The 16,262-nt window shown below is 48.3% G+C and overlaps 1 protein-coding gene across 2 annotated transcripts in view; it reads left to right on the top strand.

The window, feature by feature from the left end:
• Positions 1-16,262, top strand: part of RAD23B (RAD23 nucleotide excision repair protein B) — a 355,852-nt gene that overhangs the window by 130,098 nt on the left and 209,492 nt on the right. The gene's annotated exons all lie outside the window — the stretch shown is intronic.

The following is a 16,262-nucleotide window of genomic DNA, read 5'->3' on the forward strand; positions in this document are numbered from 1 at the left end:
AGCTCCATATCAACCTTCTGGAGCTGCGGGCGATCCGGCTTGCACTGAAGGCATTCCTCCCCTCTGTCCGGGGGAGTGTAGTGCAGGTGTTCACGGACAACACCACCGCCATGTGATACTGAAACAAACAGGGCGGGGTGGGGTCGAGGACCCTATGCCAGGAGGCTCTGCGCCTCTGGCAGTGGCAGGAACATTTGGGCGTGACCCTGGTGGTTCAACACCTGGCAGGTTCCCTGAACGCCAGGGCGGACTAATTCAGCCATCGGTGCATGATGGATCACGCATGGCGTCTGAACTCGGACGTGGCGCAAGGCCTCTTTCAGCAGTGGGGGAGAGCCTTGGTTAGATCTATTCGCCACAGAAGAGAACGCGCAATGTTATCAGTTCTGCGCGTTGGAATTTCCAAGGCGGCACTTGCTCGGCGGCGCTTTTCGTCGCGAGTGGAGCTGCAGTCTGTTGTACGCCTTTCCGCCTATACCATTTCTGCCCAGAGTGCTGAAGATCAGGTGCGACTGGACCCAAGTTATCCTTGTGGCCCCGGACTGGGCACGAAGGTACTGGTATCCCGAGCTACTCAGTATGTCTGTCGATCCCCTGATTCGTCTGCCTTCAGGAGGACCTTCTGTCGCAGCAGCAGGGGACGGTCCTCCAACCGAACCTGTCCAGTCTCCACCTCCATGCTTGTAGATTGAGCGGCGACAGTTGAGGCCATTTTACTTGCCTCCTGAAGTTTGTACTGTGATTCTGGCAGCCAGGCGTCCCTCCACAAAGTCTGTATACGCCTGCAGGTGGAACAAATTTGTGGCATGATGCACAGCAAAGGCTGTGGATCCTCTCTGCCCCCCTTTCTGAGGTTCTCCTCTTCCCTCTTTCTCTTGCCCAGCAGGGCTCTGCTCTGGGCACTATCAAGGACTACCTTTCTGCCCTTTCAGCCTTCTTGAGGCTACCTGATCAGCCATCTTTCTTCAAGCCCCCCATTGTAAATAGGTTTTTGAAGGGCATCACACACATGTTTCCTCCTGTTACATTCGTGATGCCCCAGTGGGACTGGAACCTTGTACTTACTTTTTTGATGTGCGCTCCTTTCGAGCCACTTCATAACTGTCCTCTCCGCCTTCTTACTCTGAAGACTGCTTTCCTGGTTGCCATCACCTCTGCCAGGAGGGTGAGTGATCTCCAGGCCCTTTCCTCTAAACCTCCTTTCCATTCTGTCCATCTGGACAAAGTTGTGTTGCGGACAAGACCCTCTTTCCTGCCCAAGGTAGTCACGGCCTTCCACACCGGGCAGTCCATCACTTTGCCCACCTTCTTTCCGCCTCCGCATCCATCGAAAGAGGAAGAGAGGCTTAACCGTCTGGACCCAAAACCTGCGCTCTCCTTCTATTTGGATCGCACTCGCCAGTTCCAGGTGGATGATCAACTCTTTGTTGGTTACGTGTGCGCTAAGAAAGGTCGGGCGGTGCACAAGTGGACCATCTCTCGGTGGGTCGTCTTGTGCATCAAAGTATGCTACTACTTGGCTAAAAAGGAGCCTCCTGTTGAGCTGAGGGCCCATTCCACTCGGGCCAAGGCGGCTACTACTGCCCTGGGCCAGGTAGCCCCCTTGCAGGACATATGTCAGGCAGCTACGTGGGCCTCGCTACACACGTTTTCTAGACACAATTGCCTGGACAGCCAAGTCCGGAGGGATGGCTTCTTTGGCCGTTCCGTCCTCCAGGACTTTCTAGTGTGATTATTGGTTCGCAGACCCACCACCGGGGTTGGTATTGCTGGGGTATCTATTCTAAGGTAAGGAATCTAATACTGACCTGTTTCTTTCAGATGCACAAGTTACTTACCTTCGGTAACGATATGTTCGAGGCATGTGGGCTGCTGAATTCATACCTGTGCATAGATCGCCGCCTAGTGTTGGGTCCGGATGATTGCACATTGTTGTCCTGGAAAAGTTTTCGAAGTATCACGAGATAGGTGGCTCCTCCCTCGGACTACAGTGCGCATGGGCATCCTCTCCATCCTCAGATTGTTTTTTTTCGCCATTGGGTTCGGATGTACTTTCCATAACTCCAAGTTCGGAATCAAAATAAACTTTCCAAAAAGCCTTCGGATTCGTCGGTCTTGTTTCGCTCGGTACCGATAAGCTTTCTTCACCTATTGGTTGCACTCCGGTCGTCAAATTGGGCCGTTGGGCCTTCTCGACGCCACGTGGACCGATGGTCGATGGAACGAAGTCCATTCAAATACTGCCCGCAGTGCAACTCAGTACCCGCACACAGATAAGCATCCCGTGTGCAACAAATGTTTATCTCCAGATCATCATGAAGATAATTGCCTAGCTTGTGCCCGGTCCAAAAAGACAATCCGGAACCGGCGGGCGGCAGGGCAAGAAATGCAGAGGTCGGCACCGGAGCCCGAGAATATCTTCGATGATGAGGAAGAACTAGTTGACGCCGAAGACTCGGATCGAGAGGAAGATCAATACTCCGAGCACGACTCTGAATATTATATCGACGAGGAAGAACAAATCGTCGATGTCGATGAATACATTCAAGACATCGTAGCTGTCGAAGACGACTCCGATGACAACAAGGGGCAGACCGTGAGTACACCGCCCCATACACACACTACACCAATATCAGAGACTCAGGTCGAGGCATCGCCAACAGGCCTTAGCCAAGATCAAAATACTGGTTCTATAGCCTCGCCATACCGCCCGGCTAAGAACATACAAAAAGAGCCTTCCGAAACACGTAATCCAAGGCTGGTTCAATCAAAACCGAAACTCATCGACACGACAGTCTTCGGACCGAACGTCGTCGAACCGAAGGTGATAAAACAAAAGGGCGCCGAGCCAAAGGCTACCGTTACATATAAACCTTCGAAGCCAAAGGCCGTCGAATCGACCAAATCGAGTTTGACTGTCGTAAAAGGAAAGAAGCCTGTCGACGACGGCCAACAGGCTACGTCCAAGGCGGTCGTCTAAGCGAAACCTAAGGTACACCAAACAAAGGCGGTCGAGCCGAAGCCCATCGATCCGAAGAAGGGCATCGAGCCAAAGCCGCAGGCTCCAAAGACACCTCTACAGCCTAAAGAAGTTATCGAACCGACGAAACCGCTCGGTACGAAACAAGTGGTGAAACCTGTAAAAGACGTCGGACCGACAAAACCTGTCGGGAAAACCGCAAAAACCAATACAGGCACCAAAAGCGGTCGAACCGATTAAAGGCATCAAACCGAAGACTACGACGCCAAGGCAAAAAACTGTGGAAGAGGAGATCATACATCCAGACGCCTCCACAGAAGATCAGTCCAAGCTATATATTGACCCAAACACTGGGAAAGTGACTGTGTATACAAAAAAGAAAAGACCAGGGCCAGCTGAAGACTTTTCTAGAATTCCACTAAAAAAGAAGAGACTGTGCAACCTCTCCTATTCTTTTCCAACCTATCTCTCCAGCTATGCCTACTACTCCATATGCCCCATACTCACCTGCATGCTCTGACTGCAACCCAGATGAAGATCAGGACGCAGATGTGGGTTTTGGATATCCACAAAACCCATATGTAGACCCCAATTCTCAGCCATGGGGGGGGGGGGGAGAGGGGGGAGCCAGACTCTTAGGGGGCTTGACCCATTACGGACCCTACTGTATACCCAGCAAACCCATCACCCACAGAAGACACAGTGGCTTTTAAATCTTTACTAGATAGAGCAGCAAGCTACCATAAGGTAGACATGCATTCAGATGCTGTAGAAGAAGACTTTCAATTTGATACACTGGCAACATCAGAAAGAAGTGTCAAAACACTCCCCATGTTAAAGTGTGTCCTAAAGCACGCAAATGACATATTTAAAGACACTGCTAGGGCACGTGTCATCAACCCTAGAATAGCTAAGTATAGGGCTGCACCAGTAGACCCTACTTACATCAGGGGACAACTGCCTTTAGACTCATTGGTGGTATCCAACGCACGAAAGCGTGCTAATTCACAAACTACTGGAGAGGCTCCTCCTCCTGATAAGGAGTCCAAGATTTTAGAAGCATCAGGCAAGAGAGTAGCTGCTCAAGCAGCAAACTCATGGAGAATAGCCAATACTCAAGCCTTGCTGGCTAGATAGGACAGGGCGCACTATGACAGTCTATAAGAACTTCTCCAACACTTACCTGAGCCTTTCAAAGAGCAGGCAGATGAACTTATACAGGAGGGAAAGCTCATCACCAATGCCTCCATTAGGTGTGCTCTAGACGCGGCGGACACAGCTGCCAGATCTATCAACACAAGCGTACTGCTTAGGAGACCCGCATGGCTGCGCATATCTGGATTCAAAAATGAAGTCCAGGCTACAATTCTTAACCTGCCTATAAACCCAGATTTTTTGTTTGGTCCAGCAGTTGACTCAATTCTGGACAAAATGAAAAGACACGGATACTGCAAAGTCCATGGGAGCTCTTCAGTCCCAACAACACAGAGGCTCCTTTCGTCGCTCCAACTATAGAGGAGGAGCGCGTGGTAACACATCGCAGCAATCCTCCACATACAAGACTAATACACAATCCACATACAACAAAAACACAAATCATGGTGGATACAGAGGAAATAATAACAAAGGCAGAGGTCGTGGAGGTAATACCAATAGATCCTCCACTAATACCAAACAGTGACTTTTTGGCACTACCCCCAGACCATACAACACCGGTCGGGGGAAAAGTACAACAGTTCCTACCAGTCTGGCTAAACATCACTACAGACAAATGGGTCAGCAAATTATCCAACATGGCTATTGCCTACAACTAACATCAACACCACCTAACATACCACCCGTACACCGTCCAATGTCACAGGAACATATAACGTTATTGCAGCAAGAGGTCATCAGTATGCTGCAAAAGGGGGCCATAGAGCCAGTCCCATTCAAACATCAAGGAACAGGAGTATTCTCACTATACTTCCTCATTCCCAAAAAGGACGGGTCTCTCAGACCAATATTGGACCTCAGGCCCCTTAACCACTACATTTTATCAGAGCACTTTCACATGCTCACTCTGCAACAAGTCTTACCACTGCTGCGGCAGTGAGACTTTCTAGCAACTCTGGACCTCAAAGACGCATACTTTCATATACCAATACACCCTGCTCACAGAAAGTATCTCTGGTTTACAATTCAAGGACAACACTACCAGTTCAAAGTCCTACTATTCGGTGTAACAACAGCTCCATGGTTGTTCACAAAATGCCTAGCGACAGTGGCGGCGCATCTCAGGAGACAACACATTCATGTGTACCCATATCTGGACGATTGGCTAATACAAGCGCCATCGGCCCAGCAATGTGCCAGCCACATGTCAAAGACCATTCATCTCCTGCACAGTCTAGGTTTCTCTCTGAACTACCAAAGTCACACCTACAACCCTCCCATGTACAGCTGTACCTGGGAGCAACAGTAGATACACTAGCAGCAAAGGCATATCCAAACTCAGCACTGATCAACGGAATGCAAACGTTAATCCAAAGGTTCAAACCACAACACTCATTGCCAGCCCGAGTGTTTATGCAACTAATAGGCATGATGGCCTCATGCATTTTCATAGTACCTCATGCCAGACTACACATGCGTCCACTACAGGAGTGCCTAGCAAGGCAGTGGAACCAGGCTCAGGGGCAATAAAGGACCTAGTTTTGGTGACCAGTCGGGCATACAACTCTCTGCATTGGTGGAATCCACAAAACCTTTGCAAAGGGCGACTGTTCCAGGAGCCTGTCCCACAAATAGTAATAACAGCGGACTCATCACTGCTAGGCTGGGGAGCCCATGTCCTGCATTACACAGTCCAGGGAATATGGACTACGCAACAGAAAAAGATGCACATCAACCTACTAGAGTTGATGGCGGTCTTCCTAGCCCTACAAGCGTTCAAGAAACACTTATGCAACAAAACAGTGTTGATCCGGACGGACAACATGATAGCTATGTATTACATTCAAAAACAGGGAGGAACACTCTCCCCACAGCTATCGCACCTAGCTCAGAGTGTGTGGAAATGGGCCATTCAGATGAACATGTTTCTCATGGCAGAACACCTCCCCAGGGAAGGACAATCAAATAGCCGACCTGCTCAGCAGACACAGTCAATAGATGCACGAATGGGAGATTCACCACAATGTGCTTCAACCATTCTTCCAGCAGTGGGGACAACCGGAAATAGATCTGTTTGCCACAAGCGAAAACGCAAAATGCCAGTACTTTGCCGCCAGGTTCCCACATCCACAGTCGCAAGGCAATGCAATATGGATGAACTGGTCAGGCAAATTTGCGTACGCTTTTCCCCGGGCTCCATTAATACCGCTAGTGGCACGCAAAATGCGCCAACATTCGCTAACGCTGATCCTAGTTGCTCCCACATGGGCGAGGCAACCCTGGTACACAACGTTCCTAGAACTGTCAGTGGTGCCTCATCAAAGACTGCGACTCACACCCAGCCTTCTAACTCAGAGCCATGGCGAAATCCAACACCCAGACCCGCAACAGCTGAACCTGGCGATCTGGCTCCTGAAATCCTAGAGTTTGGATACCTTAACTTGCCTCCAGACTGCATGAATATTATCAAGGAGGCAAGAAGACCCACTACCAGAGCATGTTAAGTAGCTACGTGGAAACGTTTCGTCATTTACTGCAGTAACAACGACATAAACCCATTAGATGCTTCAACACAAAACATCATTTGCTATCTCTTGCACCTCCAACGTTGCAATTTAGCCTACTCATCCATCCGAATAAATTTAGTTGCGTTAGCAGCATATCTCCAAAACAGGCAACACCTTTCACTGTTTAGAGTGCCAGCAATTCAAGCATTTATCGAGGGACTCAAATGAGTAATTCCCCAAAACACTCACCTTCCCCAGTCTGGAATCTAAACATCATTTTAACCAGACTTATGGGACCACCTTTTGAACCACTACACTCATGCGAACTGCAATTTCTTACTTGGAAGGTGGCTTTCCTAATTGCCATAACTTCACTTCGAAGAGTTAGTGAGCTCCAAGCCCTAACTATTCAAGAGCCATTCATTCAAGTACATGCAAAAAGAGTAGTTCTCAGAACAAACCCTAAGTTCATGCCCAAAATGGTATCCCATTTTCATATCAATCAAACAATAGAACTGCCAGTGTTCTTTCAAAATCCACAGACCGTGGCTGAAAGGGCCTTGCATACTCTAGATGTAAAAAGAGCTCTGCTATACTATATAGATAGAACTAAGGCATTTCGAAAGACAAAACAGTTGTTTGTTGCTTTCTCACCACAACACAAAGGCAACCCTATTTCAAAGTCAGGTATAGCCAGATGGATCGTTAAGTGCATTCAGATATGTTATTTAAAGGCAAAATGCACCTTAACAGTTCCCCCTAGGGTGCATTCCACACGCAAACTAGGGGCATCCATGGTTTTCCTTGGAAATATTCCTTTACACGAAATTTGTAGAGCAGCCACATGGTCAACCATACATACATTTACCAAACACTATTGTGTAGATGTACATTCCAAACAGCAAGCTGCTGTAGGACAGGCCGTTCTCAAAACTCTATTTCAGACTGCTGCAGCTGACACAGGCAGCCACCGCTAGGGGAGATACTGCTATACATTCTATGCACAGATATGAATTCAGCAGCCCACATACTTCGAACGGAATATGCTACTTACCAATATGCATCTGTTCTTGGCATGTAGGGCTGCTGACATTCATATCGCCCACCCACCTCCCCGGTGCCTGTTGCAGCTGTATCATTCACTCTTTGCATGGACATCTCTTACTGTACTATACTCCATCTCTGCCACAATGGCGAAAAACAATCTGAGGATGGAGAGGATGCCCATGCGCACTGTAGTCCGAGGGAGGAGCCACCTATCTCGTGATACTTCGAAAACTCTTCCAGGACCACAATGTGCAATCATCCGGACCCAACACTAGGCGGCGATCTGTGCACAGATATGAATGTCAGCAGCCCTACATGCCAAGAACAGATGCATACTGGTAAGTAGCATATTCCATCTGTAAGAAACAGTAGTTAGTATTAGATTCCTTACTGCCCCACCCATCCTCCCCGTTCTGCGAACCGATATCTAGGGTTAAGGTCATCCCCTTTTCAGGGCCCTAGTTTCATGCCACCAGTGTTGGTTTTTATCATGGCTCTGCGTTTCTGGCGCGGAAAAGCTGTGTATAAGAACTGACGTCGGTGCGCGAGGGCGGCGTCTAAGTACTCCGGCGATGTCATTCCGGCGCTGACGACGGACACGGAGCCGGGGACGGCGCCTACCGACGCGCAAGGGTACTGCTACGCAAAAATTTCCAGATCCAGTCTGATGCCTGGGGATATTCTAAGGTAAGGAATCTAATACGAACTACTGTTTCTTACAGATATATCGTTACTGAAGGTAAGTAACGTGTGCTTTAAGTCTCCACCGTACGATTTGGGCCTTTTCCAGTTGCAGCCACTATGCCTACCCACACAAGTGAGGTACCATTTTTATCGGGAGACCTGGGGGAACGCTGGGTGGGAGGATATTTGAGGATCCACGCAGATTCTACAACTTTACAACACAGAAATGTGAGAAAAAAGCGATTTTATTTTGTTTGCGAAATTTGAGCTTTGTAGTGGATTCTGGGTAGGAGAATGATGAGGGACCCACGCATGCCATACCTCGCTGGAGTCCCCCGGGTGTCTACTTTGCAGAAATGTGTGGGTTTGGTATGTTTCCCTAGATGGCCGTCTAGCACGGGGCCAAAAACCCAGATGTCCCCGCTTGCAAAAACTGGTGGTTTTGAGATGGGCGACTTCAAAATTGCCTATGTCAAAACCACCAGCTTTTGCGAGGGGGGGTTACCTAGGTTTTTGGCCCCGTGCTAGATGGCCATCTAGGGAAACCTACCAAACCAACACATTTCTGCAAAGTAGACACCCGGGGGCTTCCAAGGAGGTATGGCTTGCGCGGTTCCTCCAACGTTCCTTTACCCAGAATCCCTTCCAAACCTCAATATTAGCTGAAACTAATCAATTTTTTCACACATTTTTGTGTGGGAAAGCGTGGCATCACTGGGCCCACACAAGTTTCCTCCCACCCAGCGTTCCCCCGGGTCTCCCGATAAGAATGGTACCTCACTTGCGTGGGTGGCTCAAGGACCCTTATCAGGCAAGGGTCCAAAACCTAATGAGGCGACAACAAAATTACCTATCACAAAGCAACCTGGTTTTGCAAGGGGGTTTCCATGAGTTTTTGGCCCGGGGCTCGGCGGCCATCTAGGGAAACCTACCTAACCCACACATTTCTGGAAACTAGACACCCGGGGGACTCCAGCGAGATATGGCTTGCGTGGGTCCCTAATCATTCTCCTACCCAGAAACCACTGCAAAGCTCAAATTTAGAAACAAAAACGCTTTTTTCTCACATTTCTGTGTGGTAAAGTTGTGGAATCTGCGTGGATCCTCAAATTTCCTCCCACCCAGCGTTCCCCCAGGTCGCCCGATAAAAATGGTACCTCACTTGTGTGGGTAGGCATAGTGGCTGCAACTGGTAAAGGCCCAAATTGTACGGTGGAGACTTAAAATTTACCTATAGCAAAACAACCTTATTTTTTGGGGGGGCACCTGAGTTCTTTGCCCCGTGCTCGGCGGCCATCTTGGGAAACTACCAAACCCAAACAGTTCTGAAAACTAGACACCCGGGGGAGTCCAGCGAGGTATGGCATGTGTGGGTCCCCCAACGTTTTCCTACCCAGAATTCCCTGCAAACCTTAAAATTTGTTTAAAAAAACACTTTTTCAAACTTTTGCGTGGGATCTCCGTGCCGGCACAAATGTCCTATCACCCAGCGTTCCCCTTGTTCTCCCGAGTAACAGGATACCTCACTTATGTGGGTGGTCCAAAGGCCTGTGACTAGGATGACCCCAAAACAGTAGAGTTCTCGTGCTTTTTTGTAAATACCAAACGCTACAATTTTCTTAAAATACATTTTTAGCCTGTTCTGCTTTAGCCCACTCACACAGGTGAGGTATCATTTTACTCGGGAGAACAAGGGGAACGCTGGGTGATGGGACATTTGTGCCGGCACGGAGATCCCACACAAAAATGTATGGAAAAGTGTTTTTTTTTAACCTAATTTTAAGGTTTGCAGGGAATTCTGGGTAGGAAAACATTGGGGGACCCACGCATGCCATACCTCGCTGGACTCCTCCGGGTGTCTAGTTTTCACAACTGTTTGGATTTGGTAGTTTCCAAAGATGTTCGCCGAGCACGGGGCAAAAAACTCAGGTGCCCCCCCCCCCCAAAAAAAATAAGGTAGTTTTGCTATAGGTAATATTCAAGTCTCCACCATACGATTTGGTCCTTTTCCAGTTGCAGCCACTATGCCTACCCACGCAAGTGAGGTACCATTTTTATCGGGAGACCTGGGGTAACGCTGGGTGGGAGGATATTTGAGGATCCACGCAGATTCTACAACTTTACAACACAGAAATGTGAGAAAAAAGCGTTTTTTTTGTTGTTTTTTGGGTGAAATTTGAGCCTTGCAGTGGATTCTGGGTAGGAGAATGATGAGGGACCCACGCAAGCCATACCTCGCTGGAGTCCCCCGGGTGTCTAGTTTCCAGAAATGTATGGGTTAGGTAGGTTTCCTTAGATGGCCGCCGAGCCCCGGGCCAAAAACTCATGGGAACCCCCTTGCAAAACCAGGTTGCTTTGTGATAAGTAATTTTGATGTCGCCTCATTTGGTTTTGGGCCCTTGCTGGTTGCGGGTCCTTGAGCCACCCACGAAAGTGAGGTACCATTTTTATTGGGAGACCTGGGGAAACGCTGGGTGGGTGGAAATTTGTGTGAGCCTAGTGATGCCACGCTTTTACACACAAAAATGTCTGAAAAAACTTCTTTTTTCAGCTACATTTAAGGTTCGCTAGGGATTCTGGGAAAAGGAATGTTGGAGGATCCTCGCAAACCATACCCCCTTGAAAGCCCCTGGGTGTCTACTTTCCAGAAATGTGTGGGTTTGCCTGGTTTCCCTAGATGGCAACCGAGGAAGGAGTGAAAAACCCATGTGACCCCCTCCTAGCTAAACCAATTAGTTTTGACAAAATTAGTTGTTTACTTGTGCAGCGTGAAAATTTGGGCGCAATATTGCAAGGAAACTATGACGGACATTGTGAGTTTTGCAGGATATTGTGGATAAAATTAATTGTTAGATTTCACTAGAGAGACATCACCATGTACGCCCATGGGTTTTCAACAATATCTACAATTGGTAGGTTATTCGTAGGTGAAATGTACACCTTGGCAGAGAGACTAAAAAGACCAAGATCCCTGCACAGCCATCTATTCCTCAAACACACACACACATACTGGTTTGATTTGGCACGAGGGCGAGTGATGGTTCAGTATATATAATTTTATTAAGAGATTTCACAAATGAAATGTACTGTCAATTACATGGACAAAAATACGGAACCAATGACTCGCAGCTCGTGAGCTGTAAAGCCACCAACTGCTTTACAGGCCATTCACACACCTTTCATACCTGACACACAGAAGACCATTCACACCACCAGGCACAAAAGCAACACATCACAACATTTACAAAAAAGTGACAAGGTGCGCCCTGCTTAAAAAAAAACCAATTACTACACAGACATCAAGTCCTCAAACACACACACACACATACTGGTTGGATTTGGCACGAGGGTGAGTGATGGTTCAGTATATACCATTGTATTAGCAAGTGATTTCACAAAAAATGAAATACACTGTTAATAATGGAAAGGACGAGAAACTGAACCATTGACTCGCAGCTCGTGAGCTGTAAAGCCACGACAAGGCACAAACCTCTTTACAGGCCATACACCTTTCATACGTGTGACACATACAAAACATTCACACCGCCAGCCGCGGACCCATACAAAACATTCACACCGCCAGCCGCGGACCCATCACATAGTAATGTGTACACTTCCACCAGCAGACAACGCCATTCAAGGGTTCATCATTTTCACACGTCCACATGCCGGACACAGCAACTACACAAACTCATGGATTGCATGGAGTGGCGCTCAGCTAGCACTGTGTGTAGTAACCAGCATTAAGTCACTTTCCACACATCGCCAGTCGAGCACCAGGACACGCACACCACCAGCCAAGCGCCAGACCACGCACACCGCCAGGCAAACACCACTCCACACACACCGCCAGCCAAGCACCAGTCCGGGCACACCACCAGCCAAGCACCAATCCAAACGCACCACCAGGCAAGCGCAAGACCACGCACACCGCCAACCAAACACCAGACCACGCACACCGCCAGCCAAGCACCAGTCCATAGACACCGCCAGCCAAGCACCAGTCCATAGACACCGCCAGCCAAGCACCAGTCCAGGCACACCACCAGCCATGCACCAATCCAAACACCCAATCAGGCAAGCGCAAGACCACGCGCCCCGCCAACCAAACACCAGACCACGCACACCACCAGCCAAGCACCAGTCCACACACACCACCAGGCAAGCGCCACTCCACACACACCGCCAGCCAAGCACCAGCCCAGGCACACCACCAGCCAAGCACCAATCCAAACACACCACCAGGCAAGCGCAAGACCACGCACACCGCCAGCCAAGCACCAGTCCACAGACACCGCCAGCCAAGCACCAGTCCACAGACACCGCCAGCCAAGCACCAGTCCACAGACACCGCCAGACCATGCACACCGTCAGACAACCGACACTACACGCAAACCAACATCATACTTTAGTTTTTTTTCAATATAAATAAAAAAACAAAATGCAAATTGATACAAATTTACTAACACAGCAACTAAAACTAAATACACTACACAAATGCCAACTTTGAAACTGAACAATACGTTTTAAAGAATAGAGGCCAGGCAGTTCACTTTACCACTCATGGATGCTCACAAAAATTATTTTGCGTGTGGTACATTCTAAAACAAGCAGGTACGCACAACCCAGGGTTAGGGCAGTACATACAAACCTCCTTCCGCAAACCTCTTCGCCAACAGACTCTACATCTCCAACTGGGAAAGTCTTTTGAGGATGTAGGAGGAATTTGATCAGGAAAGTGGCGATCTTTCAATCTGGCAACATCCTCCACCACTCCAACTATAGGAACACTTGCCTGTTCCACTAAAACAAGGCTTCCTATTACAGACTCCTGAAACTTTACAAAAGTCATCTTTGACTGAGGACAAGATTGCTGGAACACAACAAAAGCATTAAAGGTTGCAAAGTGGAAAATATGGATAGCCAACTTCTTGTACCAAATGTAAGCCTTACGAAGAGCAGCATACAGTTCCTACCTCTGATCTACTCTGTCAACACCACCCATGTGCCTATTCTAGTCTAAAATGCACACAGGTTTGCGCGCTTCTGCAACCTGACCCCAAACAGTCACCGGTTCAGTGCTTTCATCATGTATGGAAGTCAACATGTAGACATCTCTCCTGTCTGAAAACTTCACAGCTAGAAGCTCCTCACAACGCAATGCACTGCACTGTCCCCGAGCAAGCTTCTTTTGGGAAACCTTTACGGTTAGAGCGGATTGTGCCACAAGCAACAGTGTCCACTTTGGCCAATTCCCTGAACGACCACACACTAGTGTAGAAGTTTTCTACATATAAATGATGGCCTTTGTTAAAAAATCCTCTACCAAGTTCCCCCACAAATTTCTCAATCACTCCAAAAGTGGACGGACAACCAGGGGGGTTAGTCCTGGATTCCTTACCGGTGTACACCCTGAAATTAGAGACATATCCAGTCTGACTGTCACACAGCATATACAGCTTAATTCCATAGCGTGCCCTCTTACTAGGAATGTATTGCCTAAATACCAAGCGGCCCTTGAACAGCACAAAAGACTCATCCACTGCAATTTCTTTCCCAGGAGCAAAGATCTCAGGAAATCGATCAACAAAGTGATCAATGACAGGCCGAATCTTGAAAAGACGGTCACAATCAGGGTGATCTCGTGGCAAAGCTAAACCATTATCAACAAAATGCATTATCCGAAGCAGAAGCAAATACCTATCACGACTCTTGATTGCCGGAAATATAGCTGTTGCCATCAAGGGACTACTAGACAAATATGAAGCCATTGATGGTTTCCTAAGCAAGCCCATCAAAAAAGTTAAACACAAAAACTTTTTCATCTCTTCCAAATTTGTGGGAGTCCACCGGGTGGCTCTAGCGTGGGGCTTAAGGCTGGCACTGTTCTGCATACAAATTAGTCTGCTCAGCAATCTCTGCCAAAAACACATCCATAAACAACTGAAAAAAATGTATCGGCAAAACGTTTTCAGTGTTCACCTTACAACCTGGAACACCAGTAAAGTCTGGCAATGCCGGCTGCACCATGCCTGGGTTCAACCCAGAGGTCAGAACTTTCAACTGGAAGAATTGCAACCCCCTGCTGCCGCCCAGCTGCCTCTTGCCTCACTGTACCAACAGGAAGTCTGGCAGCCCCAGGCTGCCGCCCAGCGGCCTCTTGCCGCACTATGTGCACAGCAATGTCCTCCTCTAACACAGGCACTTCATCCACACCAAAAGTAGCTTCATCAGCACTCAGAGTATCTTCATCATCAGGCGATGCCATGTGGAGAGAATCTTCACCTCCCACCTCTGCCTCAGAATCAGTCTCTGCACCATGGTCAGGGGAAGAATCAAAAAGCATTCCAACAACTTGCTGAGCAGTAATCCGGCGGCTAGCCATTATCCTCACTAAGAAAGGAGACTGCACAATCAACTCAACAACCAACACTGTGCAAAGTAGGTAAAAAAATGTAAGCCTTTATCACAAAGATCTATATACTGAAAAACTATACAATTCACTTACAAAATACAGCCACACTCACCAGCACCTACTCTGCAAAGACACAGCAAATAGTCAACGAAATCCCACTAGAAAGAAGAAAAAAAAAACTTAAATCTACAGAAAGCAAAATACACATCAAGCACAAATGCAAAACATGTTTCACAATCACAAAAAACAGAAACCAAACATACTCTTATTACTACACTTTGCAAAAAATACATTTACGTTAAAATTGTACAAAAAAGGTCTCTTACCAAACATATGCAACTACACAAACAGCAACGAAACCGCACACTGCAACAGTCTAAAGAGAAAAAAAAACAATGCACATTACAACGGGGTATGTCACAAATGGGTTGTCTGTCCCAATGGGGGCCAGAATATAAATCTTTTTAAATGTGGGCTCCCTGGAAGCAACCCTTGCCCAAGAGGTCGCTTCCATTTAAAAAAAAAAAAAAAGATTTCCCTGGTGTCTAGTAGGGTTTTGTGCTCCCTCCTGAGGGCAGAAAGGCCAAATTAAGGGGCAGAATATATTCAATAAAACTATGGGCCCAAGGAAGCGACCCTTGGCCAAGGGGTGACTTCCATTTTGAAGAGCAGCAAAATCCCTGGTGTCTAGTGGGCTTTTCTACCGCCCTGGGTCCAGAATCGGCCAATCTGCCCCCAGGGGGGGCAGAAAAGTAAAAAAAAAATTATTTTGCCCCCAGGAAGCGACCCTTGCCCAAGGGGACGCTTCCTTTAAAAAAAAAAAAAAAATCCCTGGTGTCTAGTGGGCTTTTCTGCCCCCCCCGATCTGCCCCCGGGGGGAAGGGGGGAAGGGGGGGGGGCAGAAAAGTCTGAATAATTTTTGCTGAAAGACATCCATGGTGTCTAGTGGGGGCATTCCTGGTGCAGGATCGCGACGCTGTGCCCGATCCTGCACCAGGAATGCCCTGCATTTGGACATCAGGGGAGAGGAAACAGTGTAGACCCCCCCCCCCCCCCCCCCCCCCGCCCCGATGCCTCAAGGCACCGAGAAACTGCCCCTCCTATGCATGGACGCGCTGGAAAGAAATGGCTTCCAGCGCTTCCTCATGACGTCTGTGCGCGCTGACGTCACCAGGAAGCGTGGGGGGGGCCCGGGGGTGTCAGCGGAAAGTCTTCTGCTGCCACCCCTGCTAAAATCAGGAAGATCGATGCCCCAGGGGGGGGAGCAGCAGCGCTCCCCCCCCCCCCCCCCTGAGGGCTGTGCCGATGACGGAGCGGTTCCGTCATCAGCACAGCCCAACGGATGCTGATGACGGAACTGCTCCGTCATCAGCATCGAAGGCGTTAATTTGTATTGAAGTACTTTACTCGAACATGTATTTTAGGGAGAACATTTATGTATATATGCCATTGTAATTAGTGAATGTTTGTTTTA

Source organism: Lissotriton helveticus, chromosome 2_1 (assembly GCF_964261635.1).
Source record: "Lissotriton helveticus chromosome 2_1, aLisHel1.1, whole genome shotgun sequence".
NCBI lineage: Eukaryota > Metazoa > Chordata > Amphibia > Caudata > Salamandridae > Lissotriton > Lissotriton helveticus.